The sequence below is a fragment of the Mobula birostris genome, chromosome 5 (assembly GCF_030028105.1).
Source record: "Mobula birostris isolate sMobBir1 chromosome 5, sMobBir1.hap1, whole genome shotgun sequence".
NCBI classification, from domain to species: domain Eukaryota; kingdom Metazoa; phylum Chordata; class Chondrichthyes; order Myliobatiformes; family Myliobatidae; genus Mobula; species Mobula birostris.
In genome coordinates this window covers 31,957,850-31,978,800 of record NC_092374.1, presented here as the reverse complement: position 1 = coordinate 31,978,800, position 20,951 = coordinate 31,957,850, and the positions used below count along the sequence as shown (strand labels likewise).

The 20,951-nt window shown below is 43.9% G+C and overlaps 1 long non-coding RNA gene across 1 annotated transcript in view; it reads left to right on the top strand.

Annotated features, from left to right (window-relative positions):
- The window catches only part of LOC140197603 (uncharacterized), a 123,653-nt gene extending 122,559 nt beyond the window's left edge, over positions 1-1,094 (top strand). Inside the window, exon 5 of the long non-coding RNA XR_011885972.1 lies at positions 247-1,094. This is a non-coding gene — a long non-coding RNA (uncharacterized lncRNA). The remainder of the gene's footprint in view (positions 1-246) is intronic.
- Positions 1,095-20,951: the final 19,857 nt, after the last annotated feature.

The following is a 20,951-nucleotide window of genomic DNA, read 5'->3' as shown; positions in this document are numbered from 1 at the left end:
GGTAATGGAGTATAAGAGCAGGAAAGCATTGCTACAGCAGTACAATGTATTATAGAGACCACATCTAGTCTTCTTGTTAAATTAGGGGTAAATTTGCATTAGTTGCCGTTTAGAGAATTTTCTTAGCTTGAATTTTGGTTAACTTTTACTTGTTGGATTTTTTTGAATGAACTTCAAAGGTTCAAAGTTTCACTTCATTGTCAAAGTATGCATGTACAATAAAACTCTGATATTTGTCTTCTCCAGATAACCATGAAATACAGAAAAACCATGGGAGTTGTTGAAAAGAAAAGCCATCACTTGTTCCTGACATGAAAAAGAAAATCTTGCAAACCCCAAAACCCCCCACCCCCTCTCTTGCAACCCCTGTCTTGCAAAAAAACAGCAGCAATAACATCAAATCCCTAGCCTCCTCTTCGCAGAAAAGAACAGTGACAATAGCATCAAAACCCCCAACCCCCCTTCTCACAGACAAAATCTAACGATTCACCCACACAGAAAAAACCGAACAGAACAACAAACCTCAGATTCCAAATCCCCAACTTCTCCCTCACATAAATATTAACATATTGCCCACCTGCCAACTGACTACAAGAAAGAAAAACACCAAAAACTGGCGACCAATAGAAAGTACAGTCCAATAATCACATAAATCTCAGGAAATCAGAAACATCCCTCCGTCAGCTTTTGAGAAGAGCAGCCACACGGCCTCAGTCCTTCTGTAAAGAGTGACCGGCACACTGGGCCCGAATGTGAATGCCGCCAACCCATCTACAGACCCTGTGGGCTCCATTGAGAATGACCATTGACCTCCTCCGCATTCACCGCGATGCTTCATTCTTCCTCGTCGATTCAAAATGGAGTCATTCGTGACCCCACGTCCCAACTCTGGTCTTTCCCACGAGTCAGCTCATGTTCTCAGTCCTTTTTGGGTCCCCGTCTCTGATCTTCTCCACGAGGCAGCTCTCCAGACACAACAGAGCTCTAGATCATTCGATCTAAATTCCGAACTGCTTGCCAACAGTTTCCATAATACACTCAAGACAAAAAGAACAAGCAGAAGACATAGAGAAAGTGAAATAATTGAGGAGATTGGCTATCTGAAAGACGTCGCTCGAGAAATCATTGTTTGCTGGCATCATCTTAAAAATAAGATGAGAGGTGACCTCATTGAAACATAATATTCCAAAGAGAATTAACAGGTAGATACTGTGCGAACGTTTCCCCTTGTGGGAGGATTGGTAAGTAAGGAGTGTTACTTCAGTAAAATATTGCCCATTAGACATAATGATGAATAATTTCCTCTCTCAGAAACTGAATTTTTTAGATTCCTCTATCCAAGTGATCTGTGGGGTTCTGACTTACTGAATATTTTCAAGCATGGGACAAACAAATTTTTGGACGATAGTGGAGTCATGAGCAACAGACAACATTAATTCACATAATTAATTATAATGAGCAAAATTCCAATATTGACCACTTGCAGTAATATCTCCTAATTTACTACTACTCTCCAAATAAGTACTTACCTTCCTGAAAAGACAAGTGATTTGGTTCTATCACGCCATCCTTGCATTTGATTTTTAAAATATATTATGCAAACATATTCAATCACATAAGCACAAGGGCAGCTATTAACAAATAGAATTACTAGACCACTCCCACATGATCTGTAAACTGGCGTGCAATATATTCCGAAGATGATGCTGTGCTCGACAGAATTTTATTTCCCCTGCAGTCTCGCTGGTGATTCATTTGCTTTAAATTCTGTGCGCATGGAAATGCTGTCTAAACTAAATATTTAGCTTGTGTTTAAAGTAAGTGATGTAATGCATAATAATTCATTTCAATAAGAACAATGTGGCAGGAATTGGATCATGAATCCAATTCATCATGCTTCACGGTTCATAGAAGCAATCCACAGGATTAGTTTTTAATGTTCTGTTATTTTTCATTAGTTAAAAGTGTTCTAAACACATTTAATACTCTTCAAATACTGCTGAATCAACTAGCCCTGAAAAAGGTGGCACTGGGGTGTTGGCCAATACCTGGCTGTTGCTGGCAGTGCAGGGAACACCTGCAGGGGCGTGGGGGGGCTACATTGCGATGAGTAGCAGAGACACTGTGGTGAGCACAGAAACCTAATGCATAGACCCAGATGGAGTTGCTGCAGGTGCAGATCTTGGTAGTAATGGCAAATATTATTATTTAAGTATGCTGCTACAGGTCCCTGTTTCTCAGAGACGCTTGGAAACAGACGAAGCTTCGGACAGCATGGCTGAGGCAAATCCAAAGGGCCAGATGTCAAGTATGTTCTATACCCTATGTTTCTGGATCCCTATCTTAACACACCTGAGCTCGGTTCCTGGAACTGGTGTTGACTCTGGAGCACTGGCAAGCTCCATAGTTCCACACTGCAGAAGAAAGGTTCAGGAGTCAGGAACTTTGACATCCCAAACCTGATCTATAGAACTATCGTCCAAAGAATAGCATGACCCAGGCCAATAGTAAACTAGTTCAGTCAGTTAACGCAGGCCAGGCCTTACGTGCTTCAGTCTTGTATTAGTTTTTATTTGCTACTTTAACGTCTTTGTGGCAGTGGTTGAATACAATCACCACTTGCAAAGTGAAACCAAGTGAAATAGGTGACAACAAGGCTTCACTCACAGATGAGCTCAATGTCTTTTATGCTCACTTTGACTGTAAAAACATGGAGGAACCTTTACAAACTCCCACAGTCCCCGGCAACACTATGATCTCAGTCTCTGAGAGCATCCTTCAGGCGAAACCATGGAAAGCACCTGGCCCAGAGGAAGTGCCTGTCTGAGTACTAAAGACCTGTGCTGATCATCAGGCTGGGGTGTTCACCGATATCTTTTACCTCTTGCTTTGGCAGTCTGAGGTACCCAGCTGCTTCAAGAAGGCTTCAATTGGACCAGTGTTTCAGAAGAACGTGGTAGCATGACTCAACGACTATACTCCAGTAGCTCTTAGATCCACTGTGATGAAGTCCATTGAGAGGTCAGTGATGAAATGACTTGGATCCACTCCAATTTGCTTACTGGAACAGCAGGTCCACAGCAGATACCATTTCATCGTCTCTTCACTCAACCTTGGAACATCTGGACAGCAAAGATGCATACATCAGGATGCTCTTTATTGAGCATAGCTCAGCATTCAATACTATCATGCCCTCATAACTAATTGATAAGCTTCCAGATCATGTTCCTCAATACCTCCTTGTGCAATTGGATCATTGATTTCCACACTTGCAGGCCCCAGTGAGTTCGGACTGGGAAAAACATCTCTTCCACAATCTCACTCAGCACAGGTACACCACAAGGCTGTGTGCTTAGCCCACTGCCCTACTTACATGGTACTTATGACTGTGAGGCTAAGCACAGTTCCAATGCCATTATGAAGCTTGCCAAGGTGGTGATGAATCAGCAAATAGGAAGGAGATTGAAAATCTGGCTGAGTGTCACAACAACAACCTCTCATTCAATGTCAGCAGGACTAAGGAGCTGATTATTGACTTCAAGAGGAAGAAGTCGGAGGACCATGGGCCTGTCCTCTTCAGGGGGTCAGAGATGGAGAAGCATTTAATACTTCAGTCATATTTGAGTAATATTGTAAATATATTGTTTGACTAATCAAACAATTAATAGGTGTAGTCCTGTCACATTTTATGAGTGATGGAAGTGAACACCCCCATAGCCTTTGCATCACCATCCCATACCACTGCAGACAAAAATTATGCATGGATTGACAGAGAGGCCTTGAGTCTGGTTTGGGGTGTAAAACATTTCAACCAGTACTTGTATGGGAGAAAGTTTACCCTCAATACCGATCATCAACCACTACTGTCCATTTTCAGTCCACAGAGGGCATTTCATGAACAGGAGCAGCATGAATGCGGAGAAGCATTCTGCTCCTTTGAGGACACAAGATCAAATTCAAGGGGACAACTAATCATGGAACTGCTGATGGATTGTCGCGTTCCAAAGTTCATTTATTATCAAAGTATATATATATTATATGACCTTGAGGTCCGTCTCGTGACAAGCAGCCACAAGTTAAGAAACGCCCTATTAAAAAAAAGACTACCAAACACCCAGTGTGCAGAGAGAGAGAAAAATGCACAAACCGTGCAAACAATAAAAGCAAGCAACAGCACTCAGAATGAAAATGAGTCCATAGAGCAGCCGGAGCAGGCCCATAGACTCAGCCTTAGTGCAGTGAAAAGCAGAGCAAAATATCACCGAGTAGCAAGCAGTAGAGGCCTGACCCGTGCCTCCAGCCCGACACCCTGCCTTTTCAATCCACCTAGCCTCGCATTTAAATCACTCAAACAACATCGGCGCCGGACCCAGGAGTGGAGGTTCCCGGGTTCGAAACTAGTCGGGACCGCCCCCAAGCACGCTTTCCATCCGTGCCAGGTTAAGTGTCAAGACCGCAACTCAACCTCATGAAACAAAGGGAAAATGCTGCAAAAATGTCTGTGTGTGGAGTGGCGCGCCACACAATCTCTCTCTCTCGCTCTGCGCATTGGAAAAAGCCATGAAAAATCCATCATCATGGACACATGCACAGATACACAGATGCACAGACTCGCATGCATGCAGGCACATGCCAATAAATAAATAATCAATCAATCACTCAATCATTGCTCTAAGACCTGGACCCTGTCGCATCGATACACTCCAGCCCACGAACTCACTACCATGTTCCAGCCAGTACCCAACCTATCCAAATAGGCCCAGATCAATCAGACCTCACTTCCAGTTTACATGGACAGGCTCTGAAGTTCTTTTGCTTTGGCTTTACTCCGCTACACACACGCTGACTTCGTCTCAACCACGTCTCAACCCTGTTCCGCCCACTTCTCCTCAAACGTGCCTCGACGTCACTCCGACTTTGTATTGCAGCTGCAGGCCTCAACCCTCGAGTCAGTCTCACCTTCGCTCGCCTCTTCATTGTTAGCAGTGATCATTTGCCATAATTCTTTACAGAAAAAGTGTTATTAGTTGGAGGCCTGATTAAGATTTTTACTGCTATGTTGCAGGTATTTCATTTTAGCAGTTCTGTAAGAAGCATCTTTTATGCTTTCAGCTTGTTTGGGTTTGAGGTAAGATAAGGGGCTCTGTTGTTCAACTTAGGAATGTTGTGTCAGGCAGTCAAGATGGTGGAATTGGGAGAAGGTTCTAGAGAATGCTGGGCAGAGAGATTTTTGTGACAGACACTGGTGTGGGTCGAGGTCTTTTTAGTGGGAGTTGGGAGAAGACAGGAGGGAAGATGGCTGAGGATGCCATCCCTGTTGCACAAGGTCTTTGTGAAGATGAATGGCTTCAAGGAGGAAGGACCTGTGGTGGAGCCCATTTGTTCGAGATGGATTTCAAGCAGTAGGAAGGTGGTGTGTGCTTTCACGCAGACCAAGGTCCAGTGCTGAGTTCAACTTCAAGAGGCTCAAACTTGTATGCATATTTGACTGTTTAATTATGATGGGCCCTTTTGTTTTTTTTTTCTTTCTTTTCTTTAGTAACTGTTTCATTAAGTTAACATTCATAAATATACTTTCTTTATAATTGTATGCAGTGTGCGGTTTGTTATTTCTTGCTGACAGACAATTGCACGGGAGCAGTAAATTACACAGCGTTCACACAGATCGGGGTTCAGGTGGGCGAGACATTCCAATTTCACGGGTTTGGCCAGACCCAAGTCATATCGACCCTAGACGTACTGAGTCTGGGAAAGGAGGTTTTCTCACCGCTGCGTCCGGAGGCTGTTATTGAGGGTCTAACAAGCTGCATCTCTAGAGATCCCCAGTAAAAAGTGGATTCATTAATAAAGAATTTAGTTGCATTTCTTGTTTTGGGGTCCAGTTGTCACTCATCTTCAGTAACGCGACTTTAAACTGGAAGCATCTTTAGCCTTGGAGAACGGAAATACCTGAAAAGTTTACAAAAGAGGACACTCCTCTTGATGTATTCTTCCTAATGTAAATTGAAAGTCTCCCTATTACAGCAGAGATGTTTCCAAGGGGAAACAAGAAAATACCCCACATTCTCTCAGGTCTACATGGCCACCCAGCATGGCTGGAATGCGCAGAGGTAATTCCAGTTCCCCCATTTTTACCAGTGCTGGGATGAACTAACCCTTGATGGGGGTTGCCTTATGTGGGGATTGAGAGTTGTTGTAACTTCTAAGCTGAGAGCAGAAGTTTTGGAGGCGGTACATGCTGGTCATCTAGGCATGGTCAAAATGAAAGTGTTGGCTCAGAGCTTTGTCTGGTGGCCTGGGATAGATCAGCAGATCGAGCAGCTTGCCATGCTCTGTTTGGGATACCACCACGTCCAGAAGTCGGGTTCTCAGAGCGGTCAGAACCACTTCCTGCAGTCTCAGAGTCAACTCCTACAACCACCACAGAGGCGGCCCCAGAATCTCAGATTGTTTTGTAGCCACCAAGATGTTATCCCACAAGAGTAAGAAGTCCTCCTCAGTGATTAAATCTTTAAGCCTGAGTAGGATAATATAAAATTTACAATACAGTAAATTTAGTACCATGTAAAACAGAGTAGACATGCATCTCTCGACTCCTGTGTTTTTCTTTTGATTAGTTTTTGGAGTTACAAAACATAAATAATCAGCGACGTTATATTCCTTGGTGTTACCATTTCAAAAGTTCTGTCCTGTGCCCAGCACATAAGTGCAATTATGAAGAAAGCACGGCAACACTTCTACTTCCATAGAAGTTTGCGAAGATTTGGCATGACATCTAAAACTTTGACAAGCTTCTACAGATGTGCAGTGGAAAGTATATTGATTGGTTGCATCATGGCCTGATATGGAACACCAATGACTTTGAATGGAAAATCCTACAAAAAGTATTGGATATAGCCTCCATAGGAGGCAGGAGAAGGTGGCGGCACGACGCAGCGCGCGCAGCTGCTCCAAAATGATATCGTATTTGTAAGTAGGATGCCGTGTACAATCCTGATTTGATGGAGGCAGATGTAAGAAGCACGGAGGAACATCTGGAGAATCTTCTGAAATGCCTGCTTCACTGCTGCTGCTACTGTGCGATCGAGAATCTCCGGAGGGTAAGGCCCCAAATCCTTGGCTTTGCCTATTGCCTGTTGCCGGGGCCGGGGTCGAAGTGCTCGGCAGAGATGGTGCTCGGTGCTCAGTGTCGGAGGGCTGGTCGGAGGCTCGATGTTTTCGGACGGACTCAAGAGTCGGCTGTGGTCGGGTGCTTCCAGGGTGCTGCATCGGCAAGTTTGCGGCGCTGGAAGCTCATGGCAGGGAGAGTTTTTCTTCCTTCTCTGTCTGTGTGAGATGATGGGACTTTCGAGAGACTTTGAGACCTTTTTTTGCCGTGCCCATGGTCTGTTCTTATCAAATCACAGTATTGCTTTGCACTGTTGTAACTATATGTCATGATTATGTGGTCTTTGTCAGTTTTTCAGTCTTGTTTGTCTTGTGTTTCTGTGATATCATTCTGGAGGAACATTGTATCATTTCTTAATGCATGCATTACTAAATGACAATAACAGAGGACTGCGTGTCCTTATAATCTAATCTAATCCAATCTATCACGGGTAAAGCCTTTCCCACTATTGAGCACATTCACATGGAGCACTGCCGCAGGAAAGCAACATTCATCAAGGGCCCCCACCACCCAGGCCAGCCTCTCTTCTTGCTGCTGCCATCAGGAAGAAGGTACAGGAGACTCAGGACTCGCATCCAAAGCTGGAAATCTGTAGCAATGCACACAAATGCGGGATAAGCAGGGGAGCATTTATGGAACAACAGTTGATGTTTCAGGCCAAGATCCTCCATCGGGACGGAAAAGAAAATGTGTCATTTGCCTCAAATCAAATCAGCGAGGATTGTGCTGGGGTCAGCCCGCAAGTACTGCCGTGCTTCTGGTGCCCACATGGCGTGCCTACCCCTCACTAATCCCCCAGAGAACACCCATGTACTAACAGGGAGAAAGTACAACTCCTTTCAGATACCAGCAGAAATCAAGCTCTGGTCAGTGACCACAGCCAACTGTAAAGTGATTGCACTATCCACTATGTCATTTCTCAGGAGCTACCCCTAAATTAAAATAGATGCTAATGATTAAGTTTACTCCCTCATTCAATTCACCAGCATGGACAACGGCCAACTTATCTAGGCAATTTAAACCTCCCACCTAGCACAAAACTTATCATCTACTGCACAGCAGTGACTCCTGCCCTCTTATATGCATCTGACACATAGACTCAACAGGAACCTTAAGCCACTGGGAAAAAAATAGCACTGATGTCCTATCAAAGTGGAGAGGCAGCTTTTGAAAGGGTACTGAGAATTTCAAGGTTCATGTATCAGGAGGACACAGAGACATTGGTAGGAGCACGTCTCTGAACAAACTACTTCTCCCACTCCCCAGTGGCCTTTCACACTCCAGCTGAGGAAATAACATCAGGGAAAGTAACACACAAGTGAAGAGTGACATACAACCAATGAGCAAAAGAAGACACATTGTGCAGATAAAAAAAAGAAATAAGTAAATAACAAGTGAGAACATGAGCTGTAGAGAACCTGAAAGTGAATCTGAAGGTTATGGGATCAGTTCAGTGTTAAGGTGAGTGAAGATATCCAGGCTGGCTCAGGAGCCTGGTACTGAAGGGTAATAACTGCTCCTGAACCTGATGGTGTGGGACCTAAGGCTCCTGTACCTCCTGTATTGTGCTGTGCTGTGATTCATGTTGTGCATTGTGCTCTGTGGTGTTATGTTGTGGGGTGCTTCATGCTGTGCAATGTTGTGTTTGGTCCATTATCATTTCTTTTGTAGGAGGCGAGGGTTAGATTAACTTTGGAGTAGGATAAAAGATCAGCACGATATCATGAGCAGAAGACCTATACTGTGCTGTACTGTTCTGTTGCATTGTGTTGTGCTGTACAGTTCCATGTGTAATGTTGTGCTATAGTGTGTATCATGTTATGCTCTGTGCTGTTTTTTGCTTATGATGTGTTGTACTCTGGCGTGCGCCTGGTTTTTTTCTGTATGATGCATTGGTTGTCCACATCAATTAATCGCAGAGACTGGCATGGTAACACTTGTGGAACAAGAGTTCAAGTCATTTTGAAATAAAACTTGCTTCAAACCAACAGCTGCCTGCAGTATCATTGCCACAGTTCTCCCATTACAAGGATTGCTCTGTTATAGCTCATCCTCGGACAGAAAGAATATTCTTCATGGCCCATTCATTCAGTTTGAAAATATATAAAGCATCATCTCACCAATGCACAGTTCACAACAATAAGCTTTTTGAATGGGCTTCAATGATAGAATTACCAATGATCTACTGTACTTTTCTTTAATCAGCCTTTTGCATGCCCTACTGAAGTTTGATATTCTTGTGAAGGCTGTTTCCATAAGCCCTTGGGATCGAAGATCGACTTCCATGCAACATCCAGCATTGCACTTTAAATGATTTTATGTTAACTCCAGGTTTGGCTGTCAGCTGGGGAAATAGCATTTGGGAAAGTAACAACAGAGGAGGGACAAGACAACTTCAGTAGCTAAATTGGCATGTCATTTACTAAATATGTCTGGTTCAGAATTAAAATAAGTCTTTCTCTGCTTTGTGGCATCCAATGCCACGTGTTCTACACTGCTGGAGAAAATGACAAGAAGGACAACCCAGTGCTGACGTAAGGTGAACTGTTGCCTCACACCCCCAGATTCAGTCCTGATCTCTGGCACTGTCTGTGTGGAGTTTGCATGCCCTCCCTTGATCGTGTGGGCTTCTCCTAGGCTCTCTGGTTTTCTCCCGCGTCCAACTGAATCGGCAGGTTAACTGGCCATTGTAAATTGCCTCTGGTGTGTGCTGAGTGATGATAGAGTGAACTGGTGCAAATGTGGGGAGATTAGTGTAAATGGGCGTCTGATGATCATAGTGGACTCGGTGGATCAAGGAACTGTTTCCATGTTGTATTGGAGGTTTTCGCAAATAAGACAAAGTGAGGCATTTTATGTTTAATGAAGCCTCTAACTCACTTTATTGAACTCCAAAGCCTAAACATAAAAGTGCGCTAAAACTCTTTATGTAACAATGCCATCTGACCAGGCTCTTAAAGTGAAACCCCAAATCAATGTTGGTGGTTATGAATTATGTACATTTCTCCCAATTAAGTTACCCTACGCAGGCTCCCACCACCTCCCACCCCACCCCACCCCAAAATTCTCTGAAGCCAGCATTGTGAGCCTGTTCGGATCTCGGATGAGCTGCCTGGTCTCTGTGGGCGGAGGAGCCGCAGGTGCCCCTGTCTCACCCAGCACTGCATTAACACACTCACGGTTGCATTGTGACGCCAGGGGCATGGCAGCAGAATACGTCAAATCTTGTGGTCGGTTTAAGGCACTCAACCCAAATACGTTCAGGTTTACCCCACTTTTCTATGATAAAAGTCTTTTCTCCCCATTCCAAAACACAGAGCAGGCCGTCATAAGGAGGCCTGAGGGGAAGTTGCCGTGACGGCTGCCCATATAACAACTCTGCCATTGACGACTGCAGGTCCTCTTTTGGAGTAGTTCTGGGCCCCAGCAGGACCCATGGGAGACGATCATGCTGGCACTCATCGTTCAGGGAAGCCCTCAGAGCAGCCTTTAAGGAGCGGTGAAACCACTTACATAGGCCATTGGTCTACGGGTGACGTAGCCTAATGCCGAGGTTCTGGGCCATTGCAGCCCAAGAGGTCTGAAATTAATTGGGGACCGTGGTCAGAGGAAACATCAGGTGGGGCACCAAACCGAGCAACCCAGGTGCTGATGAATGCCCGAGCCACATCCGCGGCCGTCATCGATGCTACAGGGACAACCTCTGGCCACCTGGTCGTCTGGTCCACCATGGTAAGGAGGTACGTGAAACGGCAAGGGGGGAAGAGGACCAGCGAGGTCCACATTAATATCATCAAGCCATCACTCAGGCATTTGCTGCATGAAGAGTTCTTTAAAAATAAAACAAGGAGTTTGATTTCCCAGGAGAGATAGCATGTGGTCCATTAGCTCCAAAGGCCTGACATCGCCTTTGGGGAGTTAGATATGACCCTTGTGGCTAAAGGGATCAGGGGGTATGGAGGGAAGGCTGGTACAGGGTTCTGAGTTGGATGATCAGCCATGATCATACTGCATGGTGATGCAGGCTCGAAGGGCCGAATGGCCTACTCCTGCACCTATTTTCTATGTTTCTATGTTTCTATCACCAGGACTGGGTAAGGAGAGCAACTGTTTTGCATGCTCAGACTCTGATAGTTCAAAAGTCTGTAAAAGGTAAGTTTTCAGTGATTGGTATTTATCACGTTCAGGCAGCTGTTCAAGTAGATTCACCTCTCTTGCAGCCATGGAGTTTCTGTGTGATGCTACCACACAGTGCAAATTGGTGTCAGTGGTGGTGATTTCTCACAGAACGGATTAGACCTCAGCTTGTACAAACCAAGTGACGGCATTTTGCTCCCAAAACTCCAGCAGTTTCAAAGCAACTGCATTGGCCGACATGTTCAATAACTCTGGAATCTTCCTAGAGCATCGGGATCACCAATGTCGGTTTTCGGAAATAAAACGAAGTGAGGCATTATATGTTTAATGAAAGCCCATAACACATTTATTGAACTCCAAAATCTCAACACAAAAGCACGCTAAAAATTTTTATGTAACAATGTCATCACTTCAGACCAGCCTCTTAAAGCGAAACCCCAATGTTGGTGGTTGTGAATTACGGGCATTTCTTCTAATTACGTTACCCTGCAGTATACTGTATCTGTAGGAACTTAAAGAGCCTTCCACAGTTCATAGATTCCTGACAATAGTAGAGCAAGTAGATAAAGTGATCAAAAAGTCATATAGCATACTTGACTTTATTAGCTGATACATATTTGCTAATAAAAAGCAAATATGCTGTTTGGCTTCTTAATTACAAAGTCCATTTTCAATCATCACACACCATTTTCCTTTTTATTCACCCCCAGGTTCTGTTGCCATTTACCTGTACACTAGAGTATAATAGGCAATGTTAGAGCTACATCATTCACCACTTAGACCACAGCTAGAGGACTGTATGAAGTTCTGCTGGCCACATTGCGCCACAAAGCTATGATGACTCTACAGTGGAAGAATAATGAGCTTGTTGCCAGGGATGAGGAACTATGGTTCTGAAGTTGTTGGTGTTAAATTTAGAACAAAGGAAGTGATGGGGAAGATTTAATCTAATGTACTGTATATAAGATTGCAAGAGGCCCAGACAGGGTGAAATGGAAGGATCTAGTAGCCCTGGCAGAATAGTCAATAACCAGGGCATATAGATTTAGGTTTAGCGGTGGAAAGATGCAACAAGATTTGAGGAAATTTAAAAAAAAATTTAAATCACCCAATGATTTGGAGATGGAAGGAGTTAGGTTATAAACACAAGAGATTCTGGAGATGCTGGAAACTTTGAGCAACACACACACAGAATGCTGGAGGAACTCAGCAGGTCAGGCAGCATCTATGGAGAGGAGTAGACAGTCGCCAGTTCGGTCTGAGACCCTTCATCAGGACTCATTCAGGACATAGCTGGAAGAGAATCAGGTGTGCTGCAACCTACAAGGCTGCAGAGCAAGGGTTTGGATAAGCTCCCTCTGGCCTAGTACAGGCAAAGTGAAACAGAAGGTACCTTTAGAATACGCTGACAATTTTTAATTTGCAGTTTGAGGAACTGTTATCCTCTTGATGGAATTGCCATTAGAGGTAAAGATGTGATGGGCAGGAAGTTAAGTTAGAAGGCGAGACCAGCCAGAAAGGAAAATATTTCTTCCTAAAATGGAAACACGCCCCTCAGGCCTCAAACTCTCTGCCAATCGCCACCTGCCCCTTTGCACTCAGCCCATTTTGTTCCTTCCACATTGCCTGGGGCTCTCCTGCTTTCCCACACACTGGAGGCAGTAGCAGCAGCCAATTAAGCTACCAACCCACATTTCTTTGGGATGTGGGAGGAAATGGGAACACCCAAAGGAAACTCACACAGTCACGCGTAGAATGTACCGTCTATACCACACCACTGTTCCACCCAGATATAGCAACTAAAGACATTAAACCTGCTACTAATCTAGTCACCTTCTACTAAATCTCGTACTCTCTCCAAGGACAATCTACCGCTCCTAAAATGTTATCCCAGAATTAGAAATAACCATCCAGGGTGTGGTTTAGTCAGGGATTTGTATTCTTACAACACAACTTTCTCCATTTTTAACTCTAGACTTCTAGATATAAAAGCCACTCCCTTGTAAATCCTCCAGGTCTCTCTCTGTGCCTGCTCTGTCGTTGCCTCTCCTTGGTGTCTAGATTTTCATCATTTAGAAGATGCCATCTATTCCAAGTCCAAACCTTATGCTTGGCTGCAATGAGAACTATTTGACAAAGTTTTGTTCATTTTCAGATTGTGGTGCAGATTTATTTATCACATGTACATCAAAACAGTGAAAATGACTGTTTCTGATCACAACCAACACATCTAAGGACGTGCTGGAAGCAGACTGCAAGCATCACCACACACATACCAACACCAGCATACAGCACAGTGCAAAAAGTCTTAAATATATATATGGCAGAGAAGGAGTGCCAGGGACGAGAGTTGGCGCAGGTGCAGACACATCCAGCCTGAGACACTGGCAAGGGCATATGATCCCAAGCAACTGGTTTATTGATAAGAATGTCTCTCTGGTGTGTCCCGCTCCCTCTGTTTTCCTTTCCCTTTTCCCAACCATGATTCCCCTCTCGCTGCTCCCTTCCCTCTTTCAGTCCACAAGAGAGACCCATATCAGAATCAGGTTTATCACACTCACATATGTCATGAAATTTGTTTTTTTTGCAGCAGCACTACACTGCAATACATCAAAATACTACAGTACTGTGCAAAAGTCTTAGGCACCCTAGCTATGTATATGTGCCTAAGACTTTTGCACAGTACTGTAGCATACCCACAATTCTCAGCAGAACAACACAGAACACAGCAAGCAACAAAACAATAACAGCAAAACAATCCATTTTATTCTTCCCCATTCTCCCTCCTGCCCACACACACGGACAGTCCTCCAACTCCAGGAGAGACCTCCAGTCTCCAGTCCCCAGTCTCCAGTCTCCAGTCTCCAATCTCCAGTCTCCAGTCTCCAATCTCCAGTCTCCAATCTCCAGTCTCCAGTCTCCAGTCTCCAGTTTCCAGTCTCCAAGTCCCCAGTCTCCAGTCTCCAATCTCCAGTCTCCAGTCTCTGGCCAACGGGCTTGGGCTTCCAGATTTCCAATCAACTTTCATGCTTCGATCTTTGGTATTGACCCCCAGACCAGCTGATGACAGGACCCCGAGTTCCAGACACGGGGTCTGGCGGCCCTCATGCTGTCTCGTGCTTCCTACTCACACGGTCATCCCATTCTGCCACTATGTGTGCTGGCAATGTCAGAACCCAAGTGCAAAGGAAAGACAGATACCAATGTAGAGATGACGACCAAAGTTTATTCACGGGGACTCTAACAGAACATTGGTGGCTCGGCCAAGTGACACCATGGGACGTAACATTTTCAAAACTAGGGCTCTGCGATTAGCGTTTATCAGCTGTTCACATAAATAAAACAACTAATACAAAATCCCCGATCCTATCAAAATAAACTTGACAAGTTTAAACAGAAAGCACCAGGAGACCGCATAATAAAGGGTGAGTCGTCTGAGGCTACGTCCACAGTACGCCGGATAATTTTGAAAATGAAGCTTTTTCTCTTCATTTTGACCCTCCATCCACACTAAGGCGACGTTTTCATCCCCCAAAAACGGAGATTTTCAGAAACAGTCTCCAGAGTGAATAAATCTCAAAATGCCTAATATCCGTTGTAGTGTATATGGGGCAAATGGAGAGATTTAAAAACGCTGTCATGACGACACCACAACAACAATGCTTTTTCTGTTTCTGCTTAGTACTGTACAAGCACTGCCGTACGACTGTTATAACGCGCAGTCGGTGTGAGCGGCGTGGGAGTTAAATTGTAAAGTGAACTTTTTTGACTATTTAAAAACGCTGTCATGACGTGCCGGAACAGATGGCGGCAGCGCGGCATTTCGTTGTTTTCTTGAACGCAACCCTCCACATAACCTAACAATTTCAGAACAGACGGCAACGAGACTGAAGCCAGAAGAGTTAGAAATGTACTCACCAAATACTTTGACCCATAGCTTACTGAATAAGTAAGTATATTCACTTTGCCCTGTTTCCTGACCTTGCTTATATGAAGGTAAGGACAGAAAACACCCTCCGCCACCTCCAGTTTAAATTCCATGCGGAATATTTTGGAGGATCAAGAACCAAGAACCAAGGCGGTTTACCTATTTATGCAAGTACTTCTCTGACAATAGATGTGTAACAGCCTAATGTAACATTGTATGGAAATACAAGATAACACTGATGCAGACATGTTTTTATACATTTAACAAGGTACTTTATTAATGCAACAGAGTTAGTCAGTTTTTCAATGTTCGTCGTCAGCCGGGTCATACTGTCCATGAACTCCCTGTTGGTTACCTCCATACGCTCCAGTATTTGTTTTTTTTTTATTTTTAAGGGCTCCTGCCCGAGAGCCAAGAGCAATTCCTTTTAACTTTTTCTACTCCGTAACTGGACCAATGCGCACCAAGTATACCGTTTCCTCTTCGCTTGTTTTCTGTGTGCCCCGCACATGCCCAGTAGGAGGAGATTCGCCCAAAAATCCGTCTATTGTGGATGGAGATATTTTGAAAAATGCTTAGTGTGGAGGCCTGTCATTTTCACTCAAAACCGGCGTTTTCAAAATTATCCGGCGTAGTGTGGACGTAGTCTGAGAAAAAAACACAAGGGCCTCTAAACAATTAACAACTCTCATTAAAGAACAATTAACCAGTTCAGGTGCTCTAAAAAACATTGGATACCAACACTTTCTGGCTCCCTGAAGAGTTCATTACACTGTATTTCTTCCTATTAATTTGTAATTCAATGTTTCCATCAAATGTGATAAAGCTGCCTCTTTGTGTCATCAGAAAATGTGAATATGTGGATTTCTACCCTCTTATTTCAGACATTTATGAATTTATTGAATAGCTTTGGTCTCAAATCATTGCAGAGCAGATACATGTTTTTTAGATATAACAATATAAAGAGAATCAATGGATGTAGGGTTAGTTCAGGGAAGTGATGCTGAGTAAAAGGTTTGGGCATGATCACATGTGGAGAGCCAGTTAGACTCAAGAGGCACAGAGGAGGGGAGAGTGATGTGAGAAGCTGGGAGATGGTGGTTGGAAGAGGTAAAGTGCTGAGGAAGGAGTAATCTGACAGGAGAGGACACAGGCCTATAGAATAAAAGGAATGAGATGGAGAATGAGCACGAGGTGATGGGCAGGATATGACGGCAGAAAAAGGGAAGTGGGCCAGCAGAATTGGAAAAAAACAAAAATAATGGTGGGGGGGGTGGGGACAGAATGGAGTGGTTCCCTTCACTTTCTTATTCTGGCTTCTGCACCCTTCCTGATGGAGGGTCTTGGCCTAAAATGTCGACTATTCATTTCTCTCCACTGATGCAGCCTGACCTGCTGTGTTCTTCCAGCAATTTGTGTGCGTTTCTGTTGATATCACTCTGCCCACTCAATTAGTAGCTTCATTCAGGTTCATCAGGCAATGGCCTCCCTTCCCTTGATTCAACTGAAAATGCTAACGTCATTCAGACACTTAATTTTCAGAAAGTCCAGAAGCAGCCGCACACAGTGGGGTGGACAGGGGTGAGGGAGACATTGAAAATGCAACAGCTTTGTATCACTGTTAGCTTCTGCACTGAATGACCCAACAATACTCATTCCCTCCTCTGGCAAATCCCGCCTCACCTATTACACCCTGGGTGGTCTATCCAAATCATCACCAGACCAAAGTTTGTTTAATTTCAGAGATCAAACAGGAGCAGGCAACTACAGACTAGTACCTGTATGCACCCTTAATTATAGGCTCCATTAATCTGCTGTCAACAGATGTTTTGCAAGCAGGTCTGTTACATGCATGCAGTCACTGAGACCTAACACCTGTGCAAAGCGGTGACGCAGACGACTCCGGCAGCAGCCCACTGATCAGTGACTTACTCTGAGAAAGTGATGCCGAGAGGCTGTCTGTCACTGGTTTGATAGATATATGGAGAGCACGCTGCCATGTGGCTGCTGCAAGTTGTTTTACTTGCCTATTGCCTGTTACACCACTGGCGTTTAGGGCAGCAGTGAAGGGTCCTCCATCTCTGATGGTGTTCAGGGCTTCCTTCATCACGTCAGTAGCTTCCCCTTGGTTTTCACCACCGCCTGACATCCAAGTCCAGGGTGGAGACTCAGGAATACCGTTGTACTCAGATGTAGAAGGATCTTTCATTGCTGTTTTCAGTCAGGGTTGCTAGTCCGGGGCTGATCTCCCGAACCTGGAGGACTGGTAGACCACTCTTACCCTGGCCTCTACCCTTTGACCTGTTTGACATGGGGTGACCCTACCAAGAGCCAAAGCGTAAAGCCCTGACTCCAGTCAACATGGCTCTCCAGGTCGTTGAGGCACACAGGCCTCCAAACCCAAAGACAAGGTTGTGGTCCTCTAGGAGGGTGCAAGCTGCTTGTTTACATTTTAAAGTTAAGAGTGACCGTAACTATCAAAGTCATCTTATGGCCTGAGAATATGGCTCAAATCCTCCTACAGCGAGTGACATGAGCTAGTGACAATACAGTCATGGGGAGAAAATGTAAACACCAGACAGGATGTTGCAAATTGAACTTGGGTCACTGGAGCCACGAGGCAGTAGTTCTACCATCTTCTCCACTGTGGTTCCTGAATTTGGTGTTCAGTGTTGAGGCTTCCTGTTGTTAAATTCCCAGAGCCCACGGGGCGTCTGGTATCCTTGCCTCTAGTCGCACTTTCTCTCAGCTACACCGGTCTGTTCAGTTCCACGGGGCTTTTGTCACTGCCCAGTAGCATTGTCGCTTACACCAGCAACAGCTCCAACCTTCCAAGCACTCCTGTAGCCAGTGCGATGACAGATTTCAAATGCTGCCAGAAGTCACATCTCCGACAGCTGTTCAGCAAGAAAGACGTTCCAACTCTGCTAAACAGCCAAAATATTACTCAAAAAATGTCTTTAACAACCATTAGCAAGGACATGCCTTCAGAGAAATCTTGAACCCCATTTCTGAATGCTTTGCATGATCATACCTCGAATTTTAGCTCCCACTTGCCAAAAGGCTCCTAATAGATTCGGCTTAAGTGATTGCTTGGGAATATCTTAAGCAGTATGGGAGTCATCACATTTTGTAGTGGGACCAGAGATATTTCCACCCTGAAAACTGGGTGAAAAGAGAGATAATTTCTACAGCAACATCTGTTATCTGAAACAACTGAAATACCAGTATTTGTTTTATCGTGCCATATTCATTATGCCAAGGCCATTTTGCACATTTAATTTCCAAAGATTAGTACTGTCATGCAGAAATGAGAATAATTGTGCTTGCTGGTGTGAATTCTTTGTTAATGAAACTAGGACAGAGTCCAGGATTCTTGCTGGCTCCAGGCTCTAAACCATAACTTTTAACAATTTATTCATAAAATGTGAAAGAAAAATAAATTCATGACACATGGAAGCAGAAAGTGGCTCAGCAAGTTCAGGCAAATCAAAAGAAACAAGGAAGACAAATAGTGGAGGCACCATAAAGGACATTTTGCAAGATCCCAAATGTACCAATTTGATCACTTCTCAGCACTAGGTTAAATATGCTGATGTTTGTGTAAAACAATGTCTTGTATTCTTTCCAAAAACTCCCTCCTTATAAAGTGCCAACTGTTTTATGTTGTTAATCTTAAATTTGCAGTCTCAATCTTTCTGAAAGGAGATTTCAGTTTCCTAGGCAACATCCATGGAAATAAAAGAGCCTAGAGACCAGTGATTATGACTTCACCATCCTAAAGTTTGAGAACAGAATAGGAATGATCAGTGGTCAAAAAGCAGTTGGGTTGCAAAACCCAAACGTTGATATTTCTACATCAGTTAAACGGTAATTCTAGTAACTTCCTGGTTTGGTCACACCAAGATTCAGATTTAACTCTTCATGAAATCACCAGAGTACTAAGTGCCAATTGCCAACAGAGGTCAAATGGGAAAGCAGCATGTGGACAGATGTGAACCCGAGTGAGATTCAGAACCAGAAATGACAGTTTATGTTGATATTTTGGGTTTACAGAACATAATACAGCACAGGTAGACACTTCAGCCACAATGCTGAGCTGAACTAATTTAACTAGACTACGCCCTTCTGCCTACACAAAGTCCATATCCTTCCATTCATTGTATATCCATTTGCTCATCTAAATGTCTCTTAAACAGCTCCATCATTTTTGACTCCACTATCACCCCGACTATGCATTCCATGCACCCATCACTTTTGGGGTAAAAGGCCTGCCTAACACATCTCCTATGAACTTACCACTTCTGATCTAAATGGAAGTCCTCAATATTAAACCTTTTGACTCTAGGAGAAAGATACTGTTGGTCTACTTTTTGAATGCCTCTCATAATTTTATAAACTTCTATCAGAATTTCTGCTCGGTCTCCGGCACTCCAGAGAAAACAACCCAAGTTTGTCTGTACTCTCTACACATGCCCTCTAATCCAGGCAATATCCTGGTAAACCTCTTCTGCACTGTCTCCAATCTCCACATCCTTCCTATAAATATGGTAACCATAAATGAACGCACCACTGCCGATGCAGCCTAACCAGAGTTTGATAAAGCTGCAACTTAACTTCCTGACTTTTGAGCTCAGTGCCTCAACCAATAAATGCAAGCATGCTATACGCCTTCTGTATCACCCATCAACTTGTTCAGCCACTCCAAGATCCCTCTGTACATCAATACTGTGAGGAATCCTCCCAATAACTGTGTACTTTCCCCATTAACACAGGGTGATGCAGAAGGAGGTTATTTTCCCCATTGTCCATATGACTCTTTGGCACAGCTATCCAATTATTCATCAAACCTGCTTGTTTCTTACTGCTGCATTTATTTCCTTTTCAAATATTTACAATTCCTCTTTGAATTAGACTCTACTACTCTTTAACCACTCAGGTCAAGAAGTAAGTAAAAATCAAATCCCTCAATAATAAACTTTGTTTCTCTAGTTAACAACATTTTGGCCAAAAAAGAAACGTTAATTTAGTTTGCTTTCTCAGCTGTATGCATGATCAGCATTTTCATTCAATTAAATTATTTATTATTCTTGCGCTATTTTGGAAACAACTTGCAGACTGGTGGCATGGCAACAAAATCCGGCTCTGCTTTCATTGCTGTATAGTTATATTTTACTACTAACTTGTTCAATATGCACTACTGGATGAACAGAAATCTCCTTCCGTTGAGGACATTTCAATGGAAGGCACTATTGCCCATCCCAAATGCAAGTTTGCACCTTTCAGTCCTATTCCTTTTCCCGGCCACTCTCTGACGTGAAGCAATTGTCCTCAACCTTGCTCTTTTACTTGATACTGAGATGTGCTTTCAACTAAATATCTGCACTAAGGCCATGTATCTCTACCTCAGGACAACCCATTCCTATCACTGCCTCACTCCATCGGCTATTGTCCTACATCCTACCAGCATGAAACAAATTCTTCTGTCGTATCCAACATCATCACGCACAAGGCTACATTACACCTCCTCTCAGGTTCATTTATACTCAGCTGCCACCATTCCAGCTCCTCTTCTTTCTGGGGAGACTGTCAGAGAAACAAAACTTGGCTCTCAGAATGATTGAAGTTGCATATTTAAGATTAGCGACATTATACAGTTGGTACTTTAAAGCCAAGGAGTTTCTGGACTGAGTACAAGACATTGCTTTATATAAACAT